Here is a 26,377-nt window from a genome sequence, read left to right on the forward strand (position 1 = left end):
TTTATTTTATAATTTTTAAAAAATCTTTATTGGGGTAAAATTGCTTCACAATGGTGTGTTAGTTTCTACTGTATAACAAAGTGCATCAGCTATACATATATATATGTTCCTATATCTCTTCCCTCTTGCATTTCCCTCCCTCCCACCCTCCCTATCCCACCCTTCTAGGTGATCACAAACCACCAAGCTGATCTCCCTCTGCTATGCGGCTTCTTCCCAGTAGCTATCTATTTTACGTTTGGTAGTGTATATATGTCCAGGCCACTCTCTCACTTTGTCACAGCTTACCCTTCCCCCGCCCATATCCTCAAGTCCATTCTGTAGTAGGTCTGTGTCTTTATTCCCGCCTTACCCCTAGGTTTTTCAGGACTTTTTTTTTCTCTCTCTTAGATTCCATATATATGTATTAGCATCTGGTATTTGTTTTTCCCTTTCTAACTTACTTCACTCTGTATGAAAGACTGTAGGTCCATCCACCTCACTACAAATAACTCAATATCATTTCTTTTTATGGCTGAGTAATATTCCATTATATATACGGGCCATATCTACTTTATCCATTCATCTGTTCATGGACACTTAGGTTGCTTCCATGTCCTCGCTATTGTAAATAGAGTTGCTATGAATATTTTGGTACATGACTCAGTTTGAATTGTGGTTTTCTCAAGATATGTGCCCAGTAGTGGGATTGCTGGGTCATATGGTAGTTCTATTTGTAGTTTTTTAAGGAACCTCCATACTGTTCTCCATAGTGGCTCTATCAATTTACATTCCCACCAACAGTGCAAGAGTGTTCCCTTTTCTCCACATCCTCTCCAGCATTTATTGTTTCTACATTTTTTGATGATGACCATTCTGACTGGTGTGAGATGATATCTCATTGTAGTTTTGATTTGCATTTCTCTAATGATTAATGATGTTGAGCATTCTTTCATGTGTTTGTTGGCAATCTGTATATCTTCTTTGGAGAGATGTCTATTTAGGTCTTCTGCCCATTTTTGGATTGGGTTGCTTGTTTTTTTGTTATTGAGCTGCATGAGCTGCTTGTAAATTTTGAAGATTAATACTTTGTCAGTTAATTCATTGGCAAATATTTTCTCCCATTTGGAGGGATGTCTTTTGGTCTTGTGTATGGTTTCCTTTGCTGTGCAAGAGCTTTTAAGTTTCATTACATCCCATTTGTTTATTTTTGTTTTTCTTTCCATTTCTCTAGGAGGTGGGTCAGAAAGGATATTGCTGTGATTTATGTCATAGAGTGTTCTGCCTATGTTTTCCTCTAAGAGTTTGATAGTTTCTGTCCTTACATTTAGGTCTTTAATCCATTTTGAGTTTATTCTTGTGTATGGTGTTAGGGTGTGTTCTAATTTCATAGTTTTACATGTACCTGACCAGTTTTCTCAGCACCACTTATTGAAGAGGCTGTCCTTTCTGCACTGTACATTCCTGCCTCCTTTATCAAAGATAAGGTGACCATATGTGCATGGGTTTATCTCTGGGCTTTCTATCCTATTCCGTTGATCTATCTTTCTGTTTTTGTGCCAGTACCATACTGTCTTGATTACTGTAGCTTTGTAGTATAGTCTGAAGTCAGGGATCCTGATTCCTCCGGCTCCATTTTTCGTTCTCAAGATTGCTTTGGCTATTCGGGGTCTTTTGTGTTTTATAAAAATTGTGAAATTTTTTGTTCTAGTTCTGTGAAAAATGCCAGTGATAGTTTAATAGTGATTGCATTGAATCTGTAGGTTGCTTTGTGTAGTAGAGTCATTTTCACAGTGCTGATTCTTCCAAACCAAGAACATGGTATATCTCTCCATCTATTTGTATCATCTTTAATTTCTTTCATTAGTGTCTTATAATTTTCTGCCTACAGGTCTTTTGTCTCCTTAGGTAGGTTTACTCCTAGGTATATTATTCTTTTTGTTGCAATGGTAAATGGGATTGTTTTCTTAATTTCACTTTCAGATTTTTGATCATTAGTGTATAGGAATGCCAGAGATTTCTGTGCATTAATTTTGTATCCTGCTACTTTACTAAATTCATTGATTAGCTCTAGTAGTTTTCTGGTAGCATCTTTAGGATTCTCTATGTAGAGTGTCATGTCATCTGCAAACAGTGACAGCTTTACTTCTTCTTTTCTGATTTGGATTCCTTTTATTTCTTTTTTTCTCTGATTGCTGTGGCTAAAATTTGCAAAACTATGTTGAATAATAGTGGTGAGAGTGGGCAACATTGTCTTGTTCCTGATCTTAGTGGAAATGGTTTCAGATTTTCACCATTGAGGATGATGTTGGCTATGGGTTTGTCATATATGGCCTTTATTATGTAGAGAAAAGTTCCCTCTATGCCTACTTTCTGCAGGGATTTTATTATCAATGCGTGTTGAATTTTGTTGAAAGCTTCTGCATGTATTGAGATGATCATATGGTTTTTCGTCTTCAAATTGTTAATATGGTGTATCACGTTGACTGATTTGTGTATATTGAAGAATCCTTGTATTCCTGGAATAAACCCCACTTCATCATGGTTTATGACCCTTTTAATGTGCCGATGGATTCTGTTTGCTAGTATTTTGTTGAGGATTTTTGCATCTATGTACATTAGTGATATTGCCCTGTAGTTTTCTTTCTTCGTGACATCTTTGTCTGGTTTTGGTACCAGGGTGATGGTGACCTTGTAGAAAAAGTTAGGGAGTGCTCCTCCCTCTGCTATATTTTGGAAGAGTTAGAGAAAGATAAGTGTTAGTTCTTCTCTAAATGTTTGATAGAATTCGCCTGTGAAGCCATCTGATCCTGGGCCTTTGTTTGTTGGAAGATTTTTAATCACAGTTTCAATGTCAGTGCTTGTGTTTGGTCTGTTCATATTTTCTATTTCTTCCTGATTCAGTCCCGGCACGTTGTGCATTTCTATGAATTTATCCATTTCTTCCAGGTTGTCCATTTTATTGGAATAGTGTTGTTTGTAGTAATCTCTCATGGTCCTTTGTATTTCTGCAGTGTCAGTTGTTACTTCTCCTTTTTCATTTCTAATTTTATTGATTTGAGTCTTCACCCTTTCTTTCTTGATAGGTCTGGCTAATGGTTTATCAATTTTGTTTATCTTCTCAAAGAACAAGCTTTTAGTTTTATTGATCTTTGCTATCATTTCTTTTTCATTTATTTCTGATCTGATCTTTATGATTTCTTCCCTTCTGCTAACTTTGGGGACTTTTTGTTCTTCTTTCTCTAATTGCTTTAGGTGCAACGTTAGGTTGTTTGTTTGAGATGTTTCCTGTTTCTTAATATAGAATGTATTGCTATAAACTTCTCTCTTAGAACTGCTTTTGCTGCATCCCATAGGTTTTGGGTCGTCATGTCTCCATTGTCATTTGTTTCTAGGTATTTTTTGATATCCTCCTTGTTTTCTTGAGTGATCACTTCGTTATTAAGTAGTGTATTGTTTAGCTTCGATGTGTTTGTATTTTTCAAAGTTCTTTTCCTGTAATTGATATCTAGTCTCATAGCATTGTGGTCAGAAAAGATACTTGATACGATTTCAATTTTCTTAAATTTACCAAGGCTTGATTTGTGACCCAAGATATGATCTATCCTGGAGAATGTTCCATGAGCACTTGAGAAAAATATGTATTGTGTTGTTTTTGGATGGAATGTCCTATAAATATCAATTAAGTCCATCTTGTTTAATGTATTATTTAAAGCTTGTGTTTCCTTATTTATTTTCATTTTGGATGATCTGTCTACTGGTGAAAGTGTGCTGTTAAAGTCCCTTACTATGATTGTGTTACTGTTGATATCCCCTTTTCTGGCTGTTAGTATTTGCCTTATGTATTGAAGTTCCCCTATATTGAGTGAATAAATATTTACAATTGTTATATCTTCTTCTTGGATGAATCCCTTGATCATTATGTAGTGTCCTTCTTTGTCTCTTATAATAGTTTTTATTTTAAAATCTCTTTTGTCTGATATGAGCATTGCTACTCCAGATTTCTTTTGATTTCCATTTGCATGGAATATCTTTTTCTACCCCCTCACTTTTAGTCTGTATGCTTCCCTAGGTCTGAAGTGGGTCTCTTTTAGACAGCATACATATGGGTCTTGTTTCTGTATCCATTTAGCCAGTCTGTGTCTATTGGTGGGAGCATTTAAACGATTTGTGTTTGAGGTAATTATCGATATGTATGTTCCTATTCCCATTTCCTTAATTGTTTTGGGTTTGTTATTGTAGGTCTTTTCCTTCTCTTGTGTTTCTTGCCTCGAGAAATTCCCTTAGCATTTGTTGTAAAGCTGGTTTGTTGGTGCTGAATTCTCTCAGCTTTTGCTTGTCTGTAAAGGTTTTAATTTCTCCATCAAAGCTGAATGAGATCGTTGCTCAGTAGAGTAATCTTTGTTGTAGGTTTATTTCCTTCATCACTTTAATTATATTCTGCCACTCCCTTATGGTTTGCAGAGTTTCTGCTGAAAGATCAGCTGTTAACCTTATGGGGATTCCCTTGAGTGTTATTTGTTGTTTTTCTCTTGCTGCTTTTAATATGTTTTCTTTGTATTTAATTTTTGATAGTTTGATTATTATATGTCTTAGCATGTTTCTCCTTGGATTTATCCTGTATGGGCATCTCTGTGCTTCCTGGACTTGATTAACTATTTCCTTTCCCATATCAGGGAAGTTTTCAAGTATCATCTCTTCAAATATTTTCTCAGGCCCTTCCTTTTCTCTTCTTCTTCTGGGACCTCTATGATTCGAATGTTGGTGCATTTAATGTCCCAGAGGTCTCGGAGACTGTTCTCAGTTCTTTGCATTCTTTTTTATTTATTCTGCTCTGCAGTAGTTATTTCCACTAGTTTATCTTCCAGATCACTTATCCGTTCTTCTGCCTCAGTTATTCTGCTATTGATCCCTTTTAGAGTATTTTAAATTTCATTTATTGTGTTGTTCATCGTTGCTTGTTTCCTCTTTAGTTCTTCTATGCCCTTGTTAAATGTTTCTTGCATTTTCTCTATTCTATTTCCAAGATTTTGGATCATCTTTACCATCATTATTCTGAATTCTTTTTCAGGTAGAGTGTCTATTTCCTCTTCATTTGTTAGGTCTGCTGGGTTATTAACTTGCTCTTTCATCTGCTGTTTGTTTCTCTGTCTTTTCATTTGGCTTAACTTAGTGTGTTTGGGGTTTCCTTTTCTCAGGCTGCAAGTTCATAGTTCCCGTTGTTTTTGGTGTCAGTCCCAGTGCCTAAATTTTGTTAAGTGGGTTGTGTAGGCTTCATTTTTGAGGGGTCTATTGCCTGTTTTCTGGTGGATGAGGCTGGATCTTGTCTTCCTGGTGGGCAGGTCTATTTCTGGTGGTGTTTTTTGGGGGTGTCTGTGGCCTAATTATGATTTTAGGCAGCCTCTCTGCTAATGGTTGGGGTTGTGTTCTTGTCTTGCTAGTTTTTTGTCATAGGGTGTCCCTCTCTGCTCATGGATAGGGCTGTGTTCCTGTCTTTCCAGTTGTTTGGCATAAGGTGTCCAGCACTGTAGCTTGCTGGTCATTGAATGAAGCTGGGTCTTGGGTTGAGATGGAGATCTCTGGGAGATTTTTGCCATTTGATATTACATGGACCTGGGACATCTCTTGTGGACCAGTGTCCTGAATTTGGCTCTCCCACCTCAGAGGCACAGCACTGACTCCTGGCTTCAGCACCAAGAGCCTTTCATCCACACGGCTCAGAATCCAAGGGAGAAAACATAGAAAGCAAGCAAGAAAGAGGATAAAATAAAATAAAGCAAGATAAAATACATTAATGTTATTAAAATAAAAAATAATTTTTACGAAAAAATTTTAAAAAGTAAAAACAAACAAACAAAAAAGAAAAATAAAAGAAAAAAAAACCGGATGGATAGAACCCTAGGACAAATGGTGAAAGCAAAGCTATACAGACAAAATCTCACACAGAAGCATACACATACACACTCACAAAAAGAGGAAAAGGGAAAAAATAATATATCTTGCTCCCAAAGACCACCTCCTCAATTTGGGATGATTCGTTGTCTATTCAGGTATTCCACAGTTGCAGGGTACATCAAGTTGATTGTTGAGCTTTAATCCGCTTCTTCTGGGGCTGCTGGGAGAAATTTCCATTTCTCTTCTTTGTTCCCACAGCTCCCGAGTTTCAGCTTTGGATTTGGCCCCGCCTCTGCATGTAGGTCGCCTGAGGGCGTCTGTTCTTCACTCAGACAGGATGGAGTTAAAGGAGCAGCTGATTTGGGGGCTCTGGCTCACTCAGGTCTGGGGGAGGGAGGGGTACAGATGCAGCGGCAGAGGCTGGCGTGACTTTGCACCAGCCTGATGCGTGCTGTGCGTTCTCCCGGGGAATTTGTTCCTGGATCACGGGACCCTGACAGTGGCGGGCTGCACAGGCTTCCCAGAAGGGAGGTGTGGAGAGTGACCTGTGCTCGCACACAGGCTTCTTGGCGGCGGCAGCAGCAGCCTTAGCGTCTCATGCCCATCTCTGGGGTCCGCTCTAATAGCCGCGGCTCGTGCCCGTCTCTGGAGCTCCTTTAAGTGGCGCTCTGAATCCGCTCTCCTCACGCACCAGGAAACAAAGAGGGAAGAAAACGTCTCTTGTCTCTTCAGCAGGTCCAGACTTTTTCCCGGACTCCCTCCCCACTAGCCATGGTGCACTAGTCCCTTTAGGCTGTGTTCACGCCGCCAACCATTTTCCTCTCCCTGTGAACCGACTGAAGCTCGAGCCTCAGCTCCCAGCCCCCGGCCGCCACGGCGGTTGAGCAGACAAGTCTCTCAGGCTGTTGAATGCTGGTCGGCACCGATCCTCTGTGCGGGAATCTCTCCGCTTTGCCCTCCGCACTCCTGTTGCTGTGCTCTCCTCTGCGGCTCTGAAGTTTCCTCCCTCCGCCACCTGCAGTCTCTGCCCACGAAGGGCCTTCCTAGTGTGTGGACACCTTTTCTCCTTCACAGCTCCCTCCCACAGGTGCAGGTCCCGTCCCTATTCTTTGACTCTGTTTTTTCTTTTTCTTTTGCCCTACCCAGGTATGTGGGGGGTTTCTTGCCTTTTGGGAGGTCTGAGGTCTTCTGCCAGCGTTCAGTGGGTGTTCTATAGGAGCAGTTCCACGTGTAGATGTATTTCTGATGTATCTGTGGGTCAGAAGTTGATCTCCGCATCTTACTCTTCCGTCATCTTCTCGGAACACCCCCCCCATCATTTTTTTTTTTTTTCGGAACATGGGCCTCTCGCTGTTGTGGCCTCTCCTGTTGCAGAGCACAGGCTCCGGACTCGCAGTCTCAGAGGCCATGGCTCCCGGGCCCAGCCACTCCGCATCATGTGGGATCCTCCCAGACCAGGGCAGGATCCTGCGTCCCCTGCATCAGCAGGCGGACTCTCAACCACTGCGCCACCAGGGAAGCCCCCTCCCCATCATTTTTAATATAATATTTTCTAATTTTACTTGTTATTTCTTCTTTGAGCCATTGTTTATTTAGGAATGTGTTGTGGAACTCATAGAACTCAAAGTAACAGAGAGTAGAATGATGGTTAGCAGGGGCTAAGGGGAGGGGCAAAACTGGAGCTGTTGGGCAAAGGATAAAAGCCTTCAGTTATAAGATGAATAAGCTCTGGAAATCTAATGTAGAGCATAGTGACACTAGTTAATAACACTATGTCGTGTACTTGAAACTGCTAAGAAAGTAAGCTTTCTCACTACACACACACACACACACACAGACACTAATGATTACTAATGAAGAGATTAATGTCTTAAATACACGATAGTGTTAATCATTGCACAAAGTACACATATGTCAAATCATCACATTATACACCGTAAATATATACAACTTAATATGTCAATTAGACCTCAATAAACGTGGAGGGAAAAAGATGAAAGAATAACCATCATATAAAAGAGTAACAAAGTTTGAGAATCTCTGTGTTCCTTCTCCTCCTTGCCTCTCTTAGGTTCTGATACTATTCTCTGAGAGAACATCCCTTATCCATTATTCTGTGGGCCTTGTATCCAACTCACAGTGGTAATTCCCTTTTAAGTCACCTGTACTGACCACATCTGAAGTGGGTAGTGTGGAAAGTGGGGAAAGAAGTGCTGGAAAGTTGTTTCTATTCTTGAAAAATCAGTCTTTTTAGTTTTGGCACATACTTTATTTAGTTATCGATTACCTCAAAAACGTATTAGGCACCTGATATATTTCATTCTTCCAATCATTTCTATATCCTAGAAACAACACTCAGGTCCTTTCCTGGAAGTAATTTTCTGCCCTGATTTATTTTGCTCTCTTTCTTTCTGAACATAATAGAGCTACTGTGAGGCTCCATGGCACACATGTGTAAAGGCTACAACTTCTGTCTTTCTCTGTTGTTACAGTCAACAGACAAAGTTCAAAAGCACTTTTAATCTCATCTCTTACTCTTTAGGGCTTACAAGTGTTGAGGTTTTCTACTTCAACAAGGTTTTGAATTTTGGGGTTACATTTTTTCCTTTTCATTTCTGGCCTGAAAACTAAATAATAATTTCTGAACATATGTCCACTGAAATACCCTGGTGAACACAACAAATAACCGGCATTTTGTCTGCCTCCCAAGTTATCAATATAGCAAAAGTTTCACCATTGAATAACATGCATCAACATACTTATGGTTTCCAATACAGTTTCCTTGCCAACCACCTCCAGACACATAAGCCAATGCCACAATTTTAAGATATGTTACAGGAGCACCCCACCTCAAAGAACTAATTTCTGTATCAGATCAAATAACACTAGCTACAGTAGAGACAACTCCCAAATATCAGTGTTGATTTTTCCCTCAACCTGATGAGGGTTGAGCAGTAATATCAGAATCTTTTCCCATCTTTAGTTGTGTCATCTTGGAGTCCTTTACTTCTAGGTTTGTGAGTGAACAATGTAGAAAGAGAAAGGTGCTCTTAATCTTAATTATATTTAAGTATAGTATGATTTAATATAAAGACTTTGTCGCTTTAAAAATAATACTATATTTATCAGTGTGTGTGTGCATGTGTGTATGTGTGGTCTGAATTAACTATTCTGTTTGTGGAACCTTAGGACCACAAGAAAAGATACTCTTAAAGAACATATCTCTCATTTCCCAGCTTACTTCAGAGTAGGTTAAGAACTTAGAAAAAAGGTGCATAGCAACAGTAAATTTACAAATCTAAGTAAACATTGTAAACCCCAACGTGTTCTTCAAAACAATCAAAAAAGTAATCTCAGAGGTGAAAAAATATAGTAGGACCCTGGATTTTGATGAGTTTTTGGAATAAGGAGAGCAGGTTGTACCCGTGGAGAGAAGGCAACCCTTTACCTGCTAAGGACCTTTCTTATTTCCCTTTCTTCTGTACTACCCAGGATTTAAGAACTAGTGTAATTTTTTTCAGAATACCCCACTAATTCCAAAAGTTCTTCATCTGCAATATCACATTACAAATAAGGTTAATTAAGGACTTCCATGGTGGTCCAGTGGTAAAAAATCTGTATTCCAATGCAGGAGACGCAGGTTCAATCCCTGGTCAGAGAACTGAGATCCCACATGATGTGGGGCAACTGAGCCTGAGCACCACAACTACTGAGCCCATGATCCACAGAGAGAAGCCCACAGTCTGCAGTGAACAGTGCATGTGCTGAAAAGAAATATCTCTCATGCCGCAACAAAGATCCTGCGTGCTGCAACGAAGGCCTGACGCAGACAAAAATTTATTAAAAATTGTTTTAAAATAAAGTTAATTTCAAGAGAAAAAGAGCAACAGATTATGAAAGGGTAACAGAGTTTAAGAATCTTCTGTTTGCTATACTAGTTATGTCTGGGCAACTTTCCAGCTGGAGCAAACATTGTTGTGGTGATGATGGTGTTGGTGGTGACGGTGATGGTGACAGAGATAGTGATGACCTGCGGCCTAAAAAAATTATGTGTCCATCATTGTGCCAACTGAATTACACACATTTGTGGAATCTTTATGCCCCAGTCAAGTTTGCAACGAAAATGATTTTCCCCAATTTTAGTAAAGAGACTGATATTGTGAGGAGTTAAATAATTTTTCCTCAAATCAATAAGCAATAATTAAGAAAATAACATGGATTTGAAATTATATAGAAATAATCATCGATATGACTCAAAACTAAGATAACACGGATTGGGAGAGCCTGAAATTTGGGATCAAAGGAGGAGAGAAATCAATCAAAATTATAATGTGATATTGCTAAAAGCAGGTTTTAAAAGAAAGAAGATATTTTTACCATCACACAAAAGAATTGTATTTTATTCAGGAAGTGGAGGATAAGTAACAATGGCTCATCTGGTAGAAACCCCTGCCCAAGTGACAAACAGACACAGAAGACAGTGAGAGAATCCTCAACTGGTGAGCAGAAGGAAAGTTTCTGCTCTTCCTTCTGAAGTTCTGTGATGCTTTTTCAGCTACCTCCCAGAGGGAAGCGATATACCAGCCTCAGGAAGGAAACCTCTGGCTGTCAGGAATCACCAGAGGAATATTGCAGGCTGAAGGGTGGAGAAGCTTCTTCTATATCCACGAGAGGCTTTGAAGAGAAGATGAAGGTGGTGCTGTGGAACTAGGGGAGCCAATTGTCCTTATCCTTTCCTGAGGCAGATAAAAGCTCAACCTGTTACTTGTTATTCGGTGGGCACTTCTGCTGGCATTGTTGGAGAAGTGGCACAGAAGGACATTTCTGTTGGCAATGCTGAGGCAGGCATGGCTCAGGGCACTTTATAGGTGGGCAAAGCTCTGAGCATTTAGGTGGGCAAGACTCAGGGCACTTAGGTGGGCACATTGGTGGTGGTTGGCAGGGCTGCTTGCACTGCTGCTGTTGAGGAGACATTTTTCTGGAGTCTTAGAATCTGAAAGAAAGCATATGACACTGTTCACAAGAAGGACTTCCTACAGAGGGAAGAGCAAAAGCTTGCGTAATAACAACAGATAGTATCTCTCCAATCGCTAAGTATGTGCTTTAATCTCTTTAACACATTTTAATGAATTTCTGACTTCTCTCTTGCTTTTTAGCAAATCGTTTCATCAACCCAGAGAAAACCTTCTCTTTTCTCATACAACTTTTCCAAAGAAAATATCGTTGTTTGAAAGAAAAAGCAGTGTTTTCTGTTTTTGTTTAGTTTTTTTTTAATGAAAACAACATCTTCAAAAAAGGCCACCACAATTTCTAAAATCCTGAGCAAGCTCACAAGCAATTCCTATCAACATTTTCTATCATGAGGTCCCGACAGGATGACTTATGTGCAGAGCAAAGGGCAATTAGGAAGAATGTAAGTGTCTCACACGTTCTAAGATAAATGTCATCAAGCAGAGGGACACGAAAAAGGTATAGAAAAAGGAAAAATACATTGTTCCTTATCTCTTCATGTCAAAATTTCCTATTAATTTCTTTCTCAATAAGGAATTCAAAATATGTATCAGAAATCTAATAAATGCAGTATACCATTGTGCCCAAATTCCAAGTTCCCATTCACTAAGTAGCATTAAACCCATGTTGATAACTTTGGACCCATCAAATTTGCTGTCTCCATGATAAACTCAACATTTGAAAGCCCAAGAAAATGTTGAACTGAAGAATCAGGCTCACCAGTGTCTGCAAACTCAGTCGGAACCCGAGTAGCAGGAGGATGGCCGTCATGCAGCAGAGGACCTATTATTGGGGCTTTCTGCCACACCCAGGGAGAAGTGAAGCTGACAAACTGGCTTGGTCCAAACACTTCCCATCCAAAATGCAAATCCATCCATAACTGGCTTGGCAGGGACTCTGAAAACAGTAAATGTTGTGCTCCAGGACTTCCTGTCTGGAATATGTTCTTATCACTCAGAGAGACCCTGCCTTAGCTCTCAGTTTTTGTGGTTTATGGCAGTGGAAGGATTTGGGGGGTTCTCTAACTTGTAGTCAAAAGTTCCCTTTCTTGATTGGGGAATATGACGAATTTCTATCTTTCACCTTCCTTGACTTCCAAAACTTCCTGCCTAGTTGCACTTGAACTGGTGGCAATTTTGTTGTACATACTGGTTTGAAAATAGCCAGGCAACCTGGTGAATCCTTCTCTTTACCTCAAGTCCTTCTTTAACACATTTCCCCTTGATCCATTGGTTTCTAAAGGAAGTCTCCTTTCTTCTTCTAAAATGGACTGAGGGAAGGTTGCATATCATTTCAGATGAATTACCACCATGATAGTTAGACAAGTTTAACAAAGTGGTGACCTCTAGGATCCACCTTTCATTGCTTTGCTCCTTCAAATAAAGAACATCCAGCAGTCAGGTCCATTTATAAGTTGGTTTCACTTCCGGCCACAAGGAATTCAGTAGGAGTGTAGCATCACCTACCATAACTCAGATGAGCTGGCAGCTCAGACCCTAGACTTACAACAGAAATGAAGTTTTTTGCTCATACCTCCCAAAAGTGACATACGACTGGCTCCTACCTAATTTCTCCCAACTGACCTGTTTAGATTTCTTCAACTTTTGAGGAAAGCTCAGAGGAGTGTGCAAATTTTCTGGCTTCTTGGCCTTTGAAATTTTGGGAAAACCCAATTTAATATGCATTGCCATTCAAACAATTAATGTTATATATATATTTAATATTTATAAATTATTTAAAAACATGCTGTTTCAAATCAAATCTATAGGTAAATTCAATAAAAAATTGAAATCACTTTATTAATAATGCACTCAATGAGGGGGAAGGGTAAGCTGAGAAAAAGTGAGAGAGTGGCATGGACATATATACACTCCCAAATGTAAAATAGATAGCTAGTGGGAAGCAGCTGCATAGCACAGGGAGATCAGCTCGGTGCTTTGTGACCAACTAGAGGGGTGGGATATGGAGGGTGAGAGGGAAATGCAAGAAGGGGGAGATATGGAGATATACGCATATGTAAGCTAATTAACGTTGTTATAAAGCAGAAACTAACACACCATTTTAAAGCAATTCTACTCCAATAAAGATGCTAAAAAACAAATTTAAAAAATTACTAAGTTTTAAAAAAAAGGAGTCACTGAAGTTCATCGCCATTCATATACAACTTCTTAATCATTAGTAATAATTTTGTTATAATTTTAACCTACTTTTTATATTTTCAGTATTGGTAACGGTGGAGCATATGTCAAATAGACTTATTTCCTGCTCTACGTTGTTCATACAATTTGTCAATGTGCTGGAAGGAAGCTATGATGGTTAATTTATGGGTCAGATTCACTGGCACAGGTCTCTAGTTTTCTGGTCAAACATTATCTGTGTGTTCCTGTAAGGATGATTTTGGATGAGAGTATTGTTTAAATCAGTGGCCTGAGTTAAGGCGGTTGCCCTCTATAAAGTGGGAAGTTCTAATCCAATCCACTGAAAGCCTGAATAGAACAAGGCTGACGATCCCCCAGGTAAAAGAGTATTCTCCTGTCAGAGGGACTTCCAGCAGAGTTTCAGTTCTGCAGACTTTGCGTGTTCCAGACATTTTATTCTCTCACTCTCCTTCTCTCTCTCTGTCCTTGTCCCACTTTCTGTAACATATTTCTGTATGTATATATGTACATATATATTGTAATATATAATTTGAATATTTCACCTGTCATTTCATGTACATGTTTACCTATGGACAATTAAAATAAAAATTTTCAACGTTATTAGGAAGTGAAGTTAAAGCCAAGCATAGTAATGTAATATGACACATGGGGTGTGGAATTATGACAAATATAATGAGCTTTTATCAGATAACTGAAGTGCAGGAACCAGTGCCTTAGCATGTCCTCCAAAGATTTCTTTTCTGCCTCTTCAGTGATTTAGCTGTCAACAGTTTTTCTACAGTTCCTCCCTTTTATACTGGACATGAACACTACTCTTCTCTATGCTGTCCCCTTCGGCACTGAAGAGTCTTGTGCTGGGTCATGGTAGGTGAAGGCCCTTGTCTGGTTTAGGAATAGAGTTGCAAATCTCACTTTATGATACTGTAGAATGTGGGAACACATGTTTAATGGAAACAGGATGTCCCATCTCACCTGACGCGAACTTTTCCCTAGACCGATGTCGTGCATGTAAAATTCCTTTATCAGGAAATAATACACTTGTGTTCCATAAGAAAATACCAGATTTCAATTGTGTGAAACCAAAACTAGATGTAAGATACCATTGAAGACTCAGATCATCACATATAAATGATTCAGAGTGACTTTGGCTGGGAGAGAGAAGCAAAGCACTACAGGTCTGACTTCTGGCTGAAATGTGAACTTAGGGCACATCTGATATATTTGTTTGTTCTACTCATTCCAACAGTATTTTAGGTTTTTGAAGACAGTAATTTGAAAAAAAAATTTCACTGTTTATTCTCTCTCTTCCTCTTCAATATTCCAGAACCCTCAACATGCCATATTATCTCCACTACCAATATCTACACATTAACCATCCAGTTTGGTGTTTTGAAATATTGCCCATGCATTTAGTAATAGTCCTTTCATATCTTTCATAATTTTTCCTGAAGTCAGAAGGAAGAACTGGCTTAGTACCTTGTCTAGCCGAAATAATAAGGAAGCTTCTTAGGAATGGGGTTTTATAATGGGACAGCAGGAAGAAGAGGAGAATGAGGAGGAGAGGGAAAGAAAGAGGAGACACTTGAAAACTGGGAAAGACTCATCAGCTGGGCATGTGCCAGAAGGCCAGGATGTAAACTTTCCCTGAGCTCAGCCACATCTTCACTGACTACTATATATTTTTAAAATAATATGATACATTGTTATAAAAATGTAGCTATATCATTTAATATATTATGGGGAAAACATAAAGCTGTTAAAAAATGAGCATGTCTATTAAACGGCCAAAAATAATCACTGCTTATATTTTGCTGTATTTAGTGTTACAAGTTTTCAAAATTCATAAACCCACACGCATGCATATATGTCTATCAGGTTACTGATTTGAGATCATCTTTTGTAATATAGATATCTCCAGGCGTAAGTTGCTCTCTTTGTGCTGCATTACATTTATCCCAAAAGTTCTTGTATGTTTTCTTTTCATTTTCGTTCATCTCAAGTTATTTTCTATTTATTTGTTATTTCTTCTTTGCACCATTGTTTATTTAGGAATGTGTTTCCAAACTAAAAGATGTCACAGCAACAGAGAGTAGAATGGTGGTCAAGAGGGTCTGAGGGGTCAGGCAAAAGTGGAGATGTTGGACCAAGCGTACAGGCCTGCAATCATACAATGAATGAGTTCTCAGAGTCTACAGTACAGCATGGTGATCTAGCTAATAACACTCAGTTGTGTACTTGAATCTTGCTGAGATATTAGACCATAAGCATTCTCATCACACACACACACACACACACACACACACACAGCAGAGAGACATACACACATTACATTGTTACTGATGAAGTGATCTATGTGCTAAGTGACCGATGTTGGTAATCACTGCATAAAGTACACATACGTCAAGTCATCACATTATACACAGTAAATATGTACAATTTCATTTGTCAATTATTCCTCAATAAACCCACAGGGAAAGCATGAAGGAATAACCATCATACAAGAGAATAACAATGTTTGAGCATCTCTGTGTTCCTTCTCCTCCTTGGTTCTCTTAGGATGTGATACTATTTTCTGAGAGAGCTTCATTTATCCATTATTATCTTAGGGCCTTGTACCCATCTCAGAGTGGATATTCCCTATGAGTCACCTGTACTGACCATATCTGATTTGGGTAGGGTGGCAAGTGGGGAAAGGTGGGTAGGAAAGTAGTTAGTAATTTTGAAAATCATTCTTTTTCATTTTTGGAACATAGTTGACTTAGTTCTCCATTCCTTCAAAAACTTATTTGGCACCTGATATAATTTAGTCCTCCAATCATTTCTATGTCCTAAGGATCTCAGTAAAGTCTTTTTGTAGAAGTAATTTTCTGGCCTGATTAAATTACTGTTTTTCCCCCTAACGTAACAGAGTTACCATGAGGCTCTGTGACACACAGGTGGAAAGATGACAACTTCTGTCTCATTTCTCTGTTGTAACAGTAAACTGAAATTGGAATTCTAGTTGAAAACCATTTCTAATCTTATCTGTTACTCTTTAGGACTTAAAAGCAGTGAGTTATCTAATTCAACAAGCTTTTGAATTTCTGGGCTGTATTACTTTTCTTTTCATTTCTGGCCTATCAACCATAAAGTTTTTCCTGAACATACGTCTCCCGAAATACCCTGGGTAAATAAAAAAATGAGCAACCTTTAGTTTGCCTCTAAAGATACCATGGACAACCATAACTGCAAACATTTTGCTAGGGAATAACATGTAGCACCACATTTATGGCTTCCAATATCACATTACTTTCCAACCACCTCCAGACACATAAGCCAATGCCTCAATTTTAAGATTTGTTACAGGAGCATCCCACCTACAAGAACTAATTTCCATGTCAGATCAACTAACAGTAGCTACAGTAGAGACAACTCCCAAATAGCACTGTTGACTTTCCACTCATGTCATAGTCTGATGAGCATTGAAGAGTAACATAGGCATCTGTTTGCTTCTGCAGTTCTGACAACTTTGAATCCTTTACTTCTAACCACAAGAAGGGATATGCTTAATGAACACATCCCTTTTCACAGCTTACCGGACCAGTAAGCTAAGCACTTGGAAAACAAGCTGCATAGCAACAGTCATTTTGTAAATCAAGATAAACATTGGAATTCAAAGTGTATCTCAAAGGTGGGGGCAAAATAATCAAAAATGTAATTTCCGAGGTGAGAAAACATAATAAGACCCAGCGGTTGTTGAGTTTTGCAGAAAGAAGAGCACGTTGTACACATGGAGAACAGGTAGCACTTTGTCTGGTAAGGTCCCTTTAAATTCCCTTTCTTTTGTACTACCCATGTTTTCAGAACTATTATAATTTTATACAGAGTATCCCAATAATTTCCCAAACTGGTTATTTTGTGGTGTCAGATTAAAAATTTGGTTAAATTGGAAAAGAAAAACAACACAGAATATGAATGGGTAATAGAGTTTAAGAATCTCCTTGCTTGTTCTACGAGGTATGTCAGAGCCACTCCCCTGCTCGGAGCACCTGGGGGGGTGGTGGTGACGGTGTTGGTGGTGGTGACTGTGATGATGACAGGGCCAATGATGATCGGCCACTTCTCAAAAGGCAAATACGTGCACGGCATTGTGCCAACTGAATGACACACATTCATGTAAATTTTATGCCTAAGCAAGTTGGAACTGTAAATGAGATTTTCCCCAGAGTTTATTAAAGGATTTGATATCCCAAGAAGTTAAATAACTTGTTCCTCAAATCAATCAAGCAATAATTAGGAAAATAACCCGGATTTTTAACTGTATAGAAATAATCATTGATACGACTCAAAATTCAGATAACACTGACTGTGAAAGCCTGAAACTGGGGATCAAAGAAGGATAGAAATCAAGCAAAATTATCATATGATATTGCTAAAAGCAGGTTTGCAAAGAAAGAAAATATTTTCCCATCACACAAAAGAAGTGTATTTTATTCAGGACGTGGAGGATAAGTAACAATTGCTCAGCTGGTAGAAACCCATGCCCAGGTGACCGACCGACACAGAAGACAGCGAGAGAATCCTCAGAGGGCGCCCAGGAGGAGAGCTGCTGCTCTTCCTTCTGAGGCTCTGCGATGCTTTCTTGGGCACCTCCCAGAGGGAAGCAGTACAGCACTCACAGGTAAGAAACCTCTGTCTGTCAGGAAGCACCACTCGCATATTGAGGCTGAAGTGTGGAGAAGCTTCTTTCGTATCCATGATAGGCTTTGAAGAGAAGAGGAGAAGGTGGAGCTCTGGAGCTAGTTGAGTCGATTGTCCTTATCCTTTCCAGATGAAGATAAAAGCCCAAGCTCTTACATATTCTTGGGTGAGCACTTCTGCTAGCAATGATGAGCAGGTGCCCCAGGAGGGCATTTCTGCTTGCACTGCTGAGGCACGCATGGGTCAGGGCACTTTATAGGTGGGCAAGGGTCTGGACACTTGCAAGGTGGGCAAGGGTCTGGACACTTGCAAGGTGGGCAAGGGTCATGGCATTTTGGTGTGCACACTGGTGGTGGCTGGCAGGGCTGCTTGCACTGCTGATGTTGAGAAGACATCGTTCTGGAGTCTTAATATCTGAAAGAAAGTATATGACCGTGTTCACAACAAGGAATTCCTATAGAGAAAACAGCAAAATCTTGTGGAATAACAACAGATACTATCTCACCAATCTCTAAGTATGTGCTTTAATCTCTTTAATACCCTTTAAGGAATTTCTGACTTCTCTCTCGCTCTTCAGAAAATCGTTACATCAGCCCAGAGAAAACCTTCTCTTTTCCCATACAACTTTTCTAAAGAAAGTACTTTGTTTTGAAGAAACATGCAAAGTTTTCTCTTTTGGTTTCTTTCTTTGTTTCCTTCTTTCATTCTTTCTTTCTTTTTTATGAAAATGACATCTTCAGAAAAGGCCCTCACATGTTCTAAAATCATGGGTAAGCTCACAAGAAATTTCTATCAACATTATCTCTCATGAGGTCCCGACAGGATGACTTATATACAGAGCAGAGGGCAATCAGGATGAGTGTAAGGGTCTCACACCTTCTAAGATATATGCCTGTGAAATCACAGCAGGGGTCCAAGAGAAAGGCATAGAAAAAGGTAAATACTTTGCTCTTTATCTCTTCATGTCAAAATTTCATGTAAATTTCTTTTTCAATAGAGGAATTCAAACTAGGTATCAGAAATCTAGTAAATACAATACAACATTGTGCCCACATTCCACTTTCCCGTCCACCAAATAGAATTATACCCATGATGATAACTTGGGACCCATCCAGCTTGCTGACTCCAGCATAAACTCAACTTTCGGGTTTCCAAGAACAAAGTTGAAATGAAGAATCAGACTTACCAGGATCTCCAAATTCAATAGGAACTCGAATAGCAGGAGGATAGCCGTTGTGCAGCAGAAGACCTTTTTATTGGAACTTACTGCCGCACCCAGGGGGAAGCGGAACTACCAAACTTGGCCTGGTCCAATCATTTCCCAACCCCAATGCAAATCCATCCATAACTGGCTTGGCAGGGATGCTGAAAACAGGGACTATCCTCTTCCAGGATCTCCTCACTGGACTATGTTCTCATGACTCACAGAGTCCCTGCCTTAGCTCTCAGTTTCAGTCGTTTCAGGCAGTGGGAGCTCTTGGAGCGCTCCCTATCTTGTAGTCAAAAGTTCCGTTCCTTGACTGCGGAGGATGACCCTTTCCTATCGTTCACCATCCTCGACTCTAAAACTGCCTGCCTAGTTGCACTTGATCTGGTGGCAATTTTGTTGTACGTACTGGTTTGAAATGGGCCTCGCTACCTGGTGACACATGTGTCTTTACCTCAAGTCTTTTTTACAATTCCTTTCGGCTTGATTCATGGCTTGCTAAACAAAGTCTCGTTTCGTCTACGAAAAAGGTCTGAGGGATATTTGCATATCATCTCCTATGATTCCCTATCTTGACACTTGGAAACGTGTAGTAAAGTGTTGACCACTACGGTCCTCCTTTCACTGTTTGCTCCTTCAAATAAAGAACATCCAGCAGTCAGATTCCTGTGACTTTTATAAATGTGTTTTACTTCGTGCCACAGGGAATTCACTAGGCACATAGCATCCCCTACCATAACTCAGCTGAGCTGGCAGCTCAGACCCAAGACTTACAACAGAAATGAAGCTTTTTGCTCATATCTCCCAAAGGGACATAACCCATGCCGCAATCTAATTTCTCCCAACTGACCTCATCGGATGTCTTCAATTTTTGAAGAAATCTCAGAGGATTGTTCAAATTTTCTGGCTTCCTGTCGCTTTGAAATTATTGGGAAACCCAATCTATTATGCAATGCCATTCACGCAACTAATTTTGTATGTATTTAATACATATGAATTATTTAAACACATTTTGTTTCACATCAAATCTAGGGTAAATTCATGAGAAAGTTGAAATCACTTGATTAAAAATGCAGTCACTGGAGTTCATTGCCTTTTATGTACAACTTCTTAATCATTAATAAGAATTTTGTTATATTTTAAAGGAATTTTTTGCATTTTCCATTTTTGTCATGGTGGAGCATGTGTCAAAAGAACATATTTCCTTCTCTACATTCTTCATACAATTTGTCAATATGCTGGAAGGAAGGTTTCAAGGTTAGTTTATGGGTCAGATTCACTTGCACAGGTCCCCAGTTTTCTGGCCAAATATTATTCTTTGTGTTTCTCTAAGGATGATTTTGGATGAGAGTATTATATAAATCAGTAGCCTGAGTTAAGTCGGTTGCCCTCTATAATGTGGGAAGTTCTCATCCAATTCACTGATGGCCTGAATAGAACAAGGCTGACACTCCCTCAGGTACAAGAATATTCCCCTCTCCAATGGACTTGCAGCAGAGTTTCAGCTCTGCAGACTTTGCGTGTTCCAGACATATTATCCTCTCTCTGTCTGTCCTTGTCCCTCTTTCAGTAGCATATTTCTCTATGTATATATGTACGCACATTTATAATATATAATTTGAATATTTCATCTCTCATTTCATGTACATGATTACCTATGGCCAATTAAAATAAAGACTTTCAAAGGTATTTTGAAGTGAAATGAAAGCCAAACATATTAATGTAATATGACACATGGGGTGTGGAATTACAACAAATATACTGAGCTATTTGCAAAGAACTGAAGTTCGGGAACCATTGCCTTAGCATGCCCATCAAAGGTTTCATTTCTGCTTTTTCAGTGATTTAGATGTTAACAGGTTTTCTAAGTTCCTCCCTTCTATCATGGATATGAACACTACTCTTTTCTATGCTGTCCCCATGGGCACTGAAGAGTCTTTGGATGGGACATGGTTGGCGAGGGCCCTGTCTGGTTTAGGAAAAGAGTTGCAATTCTCGGTTTATGATACTGTAGAATGTGGGAACAGATGTTTAATGGAATCAGGATACCCCGTCTCAACTTACGCAAACTCTTCCCTAGACCGCTGTCATGCGTTTCAAATTCCTTTATCAGGAAATAAATCTCTTGTATTCCATAAGTGAATACGACGTTTCAATTGTGTGAAACCAAAACTAGATATAAGGTACCATTTTAGATTCAGAGCATCACATATAAGTGATTCAGAGTGACGCTGGGAGGGGAAAGATAAGCAAAGCACTACAGGTCTGACATCTGGATGAAATGTGAACTTAGGGCACATCTGATATATTTGCTTTGTTCCACTCAGTGCAACAATGTTTTAGGTCTTTGAAGAGAGAACTTTGAAAAAAATGTTCACTGTTTATTCTCTGTCTTCTTCTTCACGTGCCAGAACCCTCAACCTGCCATATTATCTTCACTGCCAATATCTACCCCTTAACCGTCCAATTTGGTTCTTTGACATATCGCCCATGCATTTAGTAATAGTGCTTTCATAATTCTTCCTGCAGTCAGAAGGAAGAACTGGCCTAGTAACTTGTCTTGGCCAAATAATCAGGAAGCTTCTTAGGAATGGGGTTTTATAATGGGACAGCAGGAAGAAGAGGGGAATGAGGAGTAAAGGAGTAGACACTTGAAACCTGTGAAAGTCATCAGCTAGATATGTGCCAGAAGACCAGGTCGTAAACTATCCTTGCAGCTCAGCCACATCTTCACTGACTCTTATATATATTTTTTAACAATATGATACATTGTTATATAAATAAAGGTATATCATTGAATATATAATGGGGAAAACATAAAGCTGTTAAAAACTGATCATGTCCATTAAACGGCCAAAAATATTCCCTGCTTATATGTTGCCGTATTTAGTGTTACGAGTTTTCAATTATCATATACCCACACACATGCATACATGTCTATTAGGCTACCGATTTGAGATCACCTTTTGTAATATAGATATCTCCAGGCATAGGTTGCTCTCTTTGTGCTGCATTACATTTATCCCGAAAATTCTTGTATGTTTTCTTTGCAATTACGTTCATCTCAAGTTATTTTCTATTTATTTGTTATTTCTTCTTTGCACCATTGTTTATTTAGGAATGTGTTTCCAAACTAACAGATGTCACAGCAACAGAGAATAGAATGGTGGTCAGCCGGGTTTCAGGGGTCGGGCAAAGGTGGAGGTTTTGGGCCAACGGTACAAGCCTGCAATCATACAATGAATGAGTTCTGAGTCTACAGTACAGCATGGTGATCTAGCTAATAACACTCAGTTGTGTACTTGAATCTTGCTGAGAAATTAGACCATAAGCATTCTCATCACACACACACACACCCCCACACACACACACAACAGAGAGACATACACACATTTCATTTTGACTTATGAAGTGATCTATGTGCTAAGTGACCCATGTTGGTAATCACTGCATAAATTACACAAACGTCAAGTCACCACATTATACACAGTAAATATGTACACTTTCATTTGTCAATTATTCCTCAATAAACCCGGAGGGAAAGCATGAAGGAGTAAGCATCACACAACACAGTAACAATGTTTTAGCATCTCTGTGTTCCTTCTCCTCCTAGGCTCTCTCAGGATCTGATACTATTCTCTGAGAGAGCTTCCTTTATACTCTATTCTCTGGGGTCCTTGTAATCACCTCACAGTACATATTCCCTTTTAGTCACCTGTACAGACCATATCTGATTTCCTAGGTTGGAAAATAGGGAAAGGTGCGCGGGAACGTCGTTAGTAATCTTGAAAATCATTCTTTTTCGTTTTGGCACATAGTTTATTTAGTTCTCAATTCCCTCAAAAACTTATTAGGCACCTGATATAATTTCAGTCCCCCAATCATTTCTATGTCCTACAGATGTCACTTAGGTCTTTTTGTAGAAGTAATTTTCTGGCCTGATTAAATTACTGCCTTTTCCCCTAACGTAATACAGCAACCATGAGGCTCCCTGGCACACAGGTGGGAAGATGACAACTTCTGTCTCTTTTCCCTGTGGTAACAGTCCACTGAAATTGAACTTCTAGTTGAAAACCACTTCTAATCTCATCACTTATGCTTGAGGACTTACAAGCGGTGAGTTTTCTAATTCAACAAGGTTTTGATCTTTTGGACTGTATTATATTTCTATTCATTCTTTACATTTCTGGCCTGTCAACCAGAAAGTTTGTCCTGAACATACGTCTCCTGAAATACCCTTGGCAAATCAACAAATGAGCAACCTTTGGTTTGCCTCTAAAGATACCATGATCAGCCATTACTACAAACATTTTGCTATTGGATAATATGTAGCACCACATTTACGGTTACCAATATCTGATTCCTTTCCAACCACCTCCAGACACAGAAGCCAATGCCTCAATTTTAAGATTTGTTACCGGAGCATCCCACCTCAAAGAACTAATTTCTCTGTCAGGTCAAATAACAGTAGCTACAGTAGAGACAACTCCCAAATAGCAGTGTTGAGTTTTCACTCATGTCACAGTCTGGTCAGCGTTGAACAGTAACATGGGCATGTGTTTGCTTCTGCAGTTCTGGCATCTTTGACTCTTTTACTTCTAACCACAAGACGGGATACGCTTAATGAACGCCTCCCTTTTCACAGCTTACTGGACCAGTAAGCTAAGCACTTGGAAAACAAGCGGCATAGTAACAGTCATTTTGTAAATCAAGGTAAGCATCGGAATCCCCAGTGTATCTCAAATGTGGGGTCAAAATAATCAAGAATGTAATTTCCGAGGTGAAAAAACATAATAAGACCCTGCTGTCGTTGAGTTTTGCAGTAAGAAGAGCACGTTGTACAAATGGCGAAGAGATAGCACTTTGTCTGGTAATGTCCCTTTGAATTCCCTTTCTTTTGTACTACCCATGTTTTCAGAACTATTATAATTTTATACAGAGTATCCCAATAATTTCCCAAACTGGTTATTTTGTGGGGTCAGATTAAAAATTCAGTTAAACTGGTAAAGAAAATCAACACAGAATATGAATGGATAATAGAGTTTAAAGAATATCCTTGCTTGCTCTACTAGGTATGTCAGAGCCACTCCCCTGCTTGGAGCACCTGGGAGCGGTGGTGACGGTGTTGCTGGTGGTGACGGTGAAGATGACACGGACAATGATGATCTGCCACCTCTCAAATGCCAATTCCATGCTCGGCATTGTGCCAACTAAATGACACACGTTCATGTAATTTTTATGGCTAAGCAAGTTGGCACTGTATATGTGATTTTCCCCAGTTTAATAAAGCATTTGAAATCCCAAGAAGTTACAAAACTTGTTCCTTAAATGAATCAAGCAATAATTAGGAAATTAACCTGGATTTTTAACTGTATAGAAATAATCATTGATACGACTCAAAATTCAGATAACACTGACTCTGAAAGCCTGAAACTCGGGATCAAAGAAGGATAGAAATCAAGCAAAATTATCATATGATATTGCTAAAAGCAGGTTTGCAAAGAAAGAAAATATTTTCCCATCACACAAAAGAACTGTAGTTTATTCAGGACGTGGAGGATAAGTAACAATTGCTCAGCTGGTAGAAACCTATGCCCAGGTGACCGATCGACGCAGAAGACAGCGAGAGAATCCTCAGAGGGCGCCCAGGAGGAGAGCTGCTGCTCTTCCTTCTGAGGCTCTGCGATGCTTTCTTGGGCACCTCCCAGAGGGAAGCAGTACAGCACTCACAGGTAAGAAACCTCTGTCTGTCAGGAAGCACCACTCGCATATTGAGGCTGAAGTGTGGAGAAGCTTCTTTCGTATCCAAGATAGGCTTTGAAGAGAAGAGGAAGGTGGAGCTCTGGAGCTAGTTGAGTCGATTGTCCTTATCCTTTCCAGATGAAGATAAAAGCTCAAGCTCTTACATATTCTTGGGTGGGCCCTTCTGCTAGCACTGATGAACCGGTGCCCCAGGAGGGCATTTCTGCTTGCACTGCTGTGGCACGCACGGGTCAGGGCACTTTATAGGCGGGCAAGGGTCTGGACACTTGCAAGGTGGGCAAGGGTCATGGCATTTTGGTGTGCACACTCGTGGTGGCTGGCAGGGCTGCTTGCACTGCTGATGTTGAGAAGACATCTTTCTGGAGTCTTAATATCTGAAAGAAAGTATATGACCGTGTTCACAACAAGGAATTCCTATAGAGAAAACAGCAAAATCGTGTGGAATAACAACAGATACTATCTCACCAATCTCTAAGTATGTGCTTTAATCTCTTTAATACCCTTTAAGGAATTTCTGACTTCTCTCTCGCTCTTCGGAAAATCATTACATCAGCCCAGAGAGAAACCTTCCCTTTTCTCATACAGTTTTTCTAAAGAAAATATCTTGGTTTTGAAGAAACATGCAATGTTTTCTCTTTTGGTTTCTTTCTTTCCTGCTTTCTTTTTTTCTTTTTAATGAAAACGACATCTTCAGAAAAGGCCCTCACATGTTCTAAAATCCTGGGCAAGCTCACAAGCAATTTGTATCAACATTTTCTCTCATGACGTCCCGACAGGATGACTTACATACAGAGCAAAGGGCAATCAGGATGAATGTAAGGGTCTCACACCTTCTAAGATAAGTGTCCCTGAAATCACAGCAGAGGTCCAAGAGAAAGGCCTAGAAGGTAAATACTTTGCTCTTTATCCCTTCATGTCAATTTCCTGTTAATTTCTTTTTCAATAGAGGAATTCAAACTAGGTATCAGTAGTCTAGTAAATACAATACAACATTGTGCCCAGATTCCAAGTTCTCATCCACTAAGTAGCATTATACCCATGATCATAATGTTGGACCCATCAAGCTTGCTGACTGCAGCATAAACTCAACATTTGGGTGTCCATGAACAAAGTTGAAATGAAGAATAAGACTCACCAGGTTCTCCAAAGTCAATCAGAACTCGAGTGGCAGGAGGATAGCTGTCGTGCAGCAGAGGACCTATTTATTGGCGCTTACTGCCCCACCCAGGGGGAAGCGGAACTACCAAACTTGGCCTGGTCCAATCATTTCCTAAGCCAAATGCAAATCCATCCATAACTGGCTTGGCAGGGACGCTGAAAACAGGGACTATCCTCTTCCAGGATCTCCTCACTGGATTATGTTCTCATGACTCACAGAGTCCCTGCCTTAGCTCTCAGTTTCAGTGGTTTAAGGCAGTGGGAGCACTTGGAGTGTCCTCTAACTTGGAGTCAAAAGTTCCATTCCTTGACTGGGGAGGATGACCCTTTCCTATCTTTCGCCATCCTTGACTCTAAAACTGCCTGCCTCGCTGCACTTGATCAGGTGGCAAGTTTGTTGTCCATACTGGTTTGAAATGGGCCTCGCTACCTGGTGACACATGTCACTTTACCTCAAGTCTTTCTTACAATTCATTTCGGTTTGAATCATGGCTTGCTAAACAAAGTCTCGTTTCGTCTTCGAAAA

The 26,377-nt window shown here is 39.7% G+C and overlaps 1 long non-coding RNA gene across 2 annotated transcripts; it reads right to left on the reverse strand.

The window, feature by feature from the left end:
• Positions 1–10,244: 10,244 nt before the first annotated feature.
• LOC149750618 (uncharacterized) lies at positions 10,245–25,924 on the reverse strand. 2 transcript variants are annotated; one of them, XR_016393846.1, is made up of 4 exons: positions 25,829–25,924; positions 18,910–25,067; positions 11,605–18,137; positions 10,245–10,867 (listed from the first exon to the last, which is right to left on the reverse strand). It is a non-coding gene; the product is annotated as an uncharacterized LOC149750618 (long non-coding RNA). The 2 variants fall into 2 exon arrangements; XR_016393847.1 differs by lacking the exons at positions 18,910–25,067; positions 25,829–25,924 and adding an exon at positions 18,811–18,903.
• Between the last annotated feature and the right edge of the window lie 453 nt (positions 25,925–26,377).

This window comes from Delphinapterus leucas, chromosome 1 (genome assembly GCF_059928025.1).
Source record: "Delphinapterus leucas isolate spDelLeu-1000000601 "Yukka" chromosome 1, BTC_Dleu_Yukka2, whole genome shotgun sequence".
NCBI lineage: Eukaryota > Metazoa > Chordata > Mammalia > Artiodactyla > Monodontidae > Delphinapterus > Delphinapterus leucas.